The sequence below is a fragment of the Mustelus asterias genome, unplaced genomic scaffold (genome assembly GCF_964213995.1).
Source record: "Mustelus asterias unplaced genomic scaffold, sMusAst1.hap1.1 HAP1_SCAFFOLD_1063, whole genome shotgun sequence".
NCBI classification, from domain to species: domain Eukaryota; kingdom Metazoa; phylum Chordata; class Chondrichthyes; order Carcharhiniformes; family Triakidae; genus Mustelus; species Mustelus asterias.
This window is the reverse complement of record NW_027591008.1, coordinates 63548-67500: the sequence shown is the minus strand read 5'-3', so window position 1 is coordinate 67500 and position 3953 is coordinate 63548.

Below are 3953 nucleotides of genomic sequence, written 5' to 3'. Positions count from 1 at the left end.
GGGAGGGTCAGTGCTGAAGGAGCGCCGCACTGTGGGAGGGTCAGTGCTGAGGGAGCGCTGCACTGTCGTAGGGTCAGTGCTGAGGGAGCGCCGCACTGTGGGAGGGTCAGTGCTGAGGGAGCGCCGCACTGTGGGAGGGTCAGTGCTGAGGCAGCGCCTCACTGTGGGAGGGTCAGTGCTGAGGGAGCGCCGCACTGTGGGAGGATCAGTGCTGAGGGAGCGCCGCACTGTGGGAGGGTCAGTGCTGAGGGAGCGCCGCACTCTGGGAGGGGCAGTGCTGAGGGAGCGCCGCACTGTGGGAGGGTCAGTGCTGAGGGAGCGCCGCACTGTGGGAGGGGCAGTGCTGAGGGAGCGCCGCACTGTGGGAGGGTCAGTGCTGAAGGAGCGCCGCACTGTGGGAGGGTCAGTGCTGAGGGAGCGCTGCACTGTCGTAGGGTCAGTGCTGAGGGAGCGCCGCACTGCGGGAGGGTCAGTGCTGAGGGAGCGCCGCACTGTGGGAGGGTCAGTGCTGAGGGAGCGCCGCACTGCGGGAGGGTCAGTGCTGAGGGAGCGCCGCACTGTGGGAGGGTCAGTGCTGAGGGAGTGCTGCACTGTGGGAGAGTCAGTGCTGAGGGAGCGCCGCACTGTGGGAGGGTCAGTGCTGAAGGAGCGCCGCACTGTCGTAGGGTCAGTGCTGAGGGAGCGCCGCACTGTGGGAGGGTCAGTGCTGAGGGAGCGCCGCACTGTGGGAGGGTCAGTGCTGAGGCAGCGCCTCACTGTGGGAGGGTCAGTGCTGAGGGAGCGCCGCACTGTGGGAGGGTCAGTGCTGAAGGAGCGCCGCACTGTGGGAGGGTCAGTGCTGAGGGAGCGCTGCACTGTCGTAGGGGCAGTGCTGAGGGAGCGCCGCACTGCGGGAGGGTCAGTGCTGAGGGAGCGCCGCACTGTGGGAGAGTCAGTGCTGAGGGAGCGCCGCACTGTGGGAGAGTTAAATGGGCTGAATGTGGGATCTTGCTGTGTGCTTTATATATCTCCAGTAACGGCGAGGCAGTGGACGCAACACCTCTGCTGAGGAAATTCACCACTCAAACACAAAATGATTATTTTTCTAAGAAATCTTTTAATATAAATACAGTGACCAGGTCAAAAGACATTTCCAAACACAGGTCACCGTGATACGAAAATAAACTCTCATTTTAACACAATCCATAAATTAAATCGATAATATTAAATAGTTAAAATCTGAATGTTGAGAATAAGTTAGTTGGGGTTGAAGTTGGGGTTGAAGTTGGGGCTGCGCCGCTCGTTGGCACAGCGCTGATGAAAAGCGATCAACAATCTTCCCCACGGGCCACGCAGCTCAAATGTTCGTTCAGAAGCAGCATCATGTTCGCCGTGACGATTCCCCTCCGAGGAACCTGACAAGACAGCAGATCCGCCATCAACTCTCTCCCTCACATCGTGCATTACATAACACCTCTATCTCACTGCTGTGCCACCCAAACACATCTCAGCGACACTGGGAGATATCGGGGACAGGGGACCAAAAGCTCAGTCACAGAGGGTGATTTTTAAGGAGTGTCTTAAAGTAGGAGAGGAAGAGACAGAGAGAGCGAGAGATACAGAGTGAGACAGAGAGAGAGAGACACACACACACAGAGACAGAGACAGAGTGAGAGACTGAGACAGAAAGAGAGAGAGAGAGAGACAGAGAGAGAGATACAGAGTGAGAGAGACAGAGAGAGAGAGACACACACACTGAGAGACAGAGTGAGAGACTGAGACAGAAAGAGAGACAGAGTGAGAGACAGAGACAGAGTGAGAGACTGAGACAGAAAGAGAGAGAGACAGAGAGAGAGAGACAGAGAGAGAGAGACAGAGAGTGAGAGACAGAGACAGAGTGAGAGACTGAGACAGAAAGAGAGAGAGAGACAGAGAGAGACAGAGAGAGAGATACAGAGTGAGAGACAGAGAGTGAGAGACAGAGAGAGAGATACAGAGACTGAGAAAGAGAGAGAGACAGAGTGAGAGACTGAGACAGAGAAAGAGAGAGAGAGACAGAGAGAGAGACAGGGAGTGAGACAGAGTGGAGAGACAGAGAGTGAGAGACAGACAGAAAGAGAGAGACAGAGAGAGAGACAGAGTGAGACAGGGAGAGAGACAGAGTGAGACAGTGAGAGACTGAGACAGAGAGAGACTGAGACAGAGAGAGCAAGATGGAGAGAGAGAGACAGAGAAAGAGCAAGATGGAGAGAGAGTCAGAGAGACTGAGATGGAGACAGAGAGAGACAGAGAGACTGAGATGGAGACAGAGAGCGAGAGACAGGGAGAGAGAGTGACTGAGAGAGAGAGAGACAGCAACTCAGAGAGAGAGAGAGACAGAGAGAGAGGGCAAGACAAACAGAGAGAGAGAGAGAGAGATAGAGCAAGACACAGAGGGGGAGAGACAGAGAGAGGGAGACAGACACAGAGATGGAGAGAACTGGAGAGATTCAGTGAGGGAATTCCGGAGCTTAGGGTCCCCCAGGCAGCTGAAGGCACGGCCGCCAATGGGGGAGCGATGGGAATCGGGGGATGCTCGAGAGACCGGAATTGGAGGAGCGCAGAGATCTCGGAGGGTTGTAGGAGGTGACAGAGATAGGGAGGGTTGTAGGGGCTGGAGGGGGTTACAGAGATAGGGAGGGTTGTAGGGGCTGGAGGAGGTTACAGAGATAGAGAGGGTTGTAGGGGCTGGAGGGGGTTACAGAGATAGGGAGGGTTGTAGGGGCTGGAGAAGGTTACAGAGATAGGGAGGGTTGTAGGGGCTGGAGGAGGTGACAGAGATAGGGAGGGTTGTAGGGGCTGGAGAAGGTTACAGAGATAGGGAGGGTTGTAGGGGCTGGAGGAGGTGACAGAGATAGGGAGGGTTGTAGGGGCTGGAGGAGGTGACAGAGATAGGGAGGGTTGTAGGGGCTGGAGGAGGTGACAGAGATAGGGAGGGTGGTAGGGGCTGGAGAAGGTTACAGAGATAGGGACAGTTGTAGGGGCTGGAGGAGGTTACAGAGATAGGGAGGGTTGTAGGGGCTGGAGAAGGTTACATAGATAGGGAGGGTTGTAGGGGCTGGAGAAGGTTACAGAGATAGGGAGGGTTGTAGGGGCTGGAGGAGGTTACAGAGATAGGGAGGGTTGTAGGGGCTGGAGGAGGTTACAGAGATAGGGAGGGTTGTAGGGGCTGGAGAAGGTTACAGAGATAGGGAGGGTTGTAGGGGCTGGAGAAGGTGACAGAGATAGTTCTCAAAAGCTGTTATAGCAGTTAGTGCAGCGTTGATGGAAGGGTATGGGGGGAAGGTGGGATCAGGCGACTGAGTTAGATGATCAACCATGATCATAATGAATGGTGGAACAGGCTCAAAGGGCTGAATGTCACAGCCCCCTACCCCTGCTCACACACTCCTATTTTCTATATTTCCAGACAAAGAGTAAGTAAAGCTACCTCTAAACTGTCCCCATCAAACACTCCAGGACAGGTACAGCACGGGGTTAGATACAGAGTAAAGTTCCCTCTACACTGTCCCCATCAAACACTCCCAGGACAGGTACAACACGGGGTTAGATACAGAGTAAAGCTCCCTCTACACTGTCCCCATCAAACACTCCCAGGACAGGTACAGCACGGGGTTAGATACAGAGTAAAGCTCCCTCTACACTGTCCCCATCAAACACTCCCAGGACAGGTACAGCACGGGGTTAGATACAGAGTAAAGCTCCCTCTACACTGTCCCCCATCAAACACTCCCAGGACAGGGACAGCACGGGGTTAGATACAGAGAAAAGCTCCCTCTACACTGTCCCCCATCAAACACTCCCAGGACAGGTACAGCACGGGGTTAGATACAGAGTAAAGCTCCCTCTACACTGTCCCCATCAAACTCTCCCAGGACAGGTACAGCACGGGGTTAGACACAGAGTAAAGCTCCCTCTACACTGTCCCCATCAAA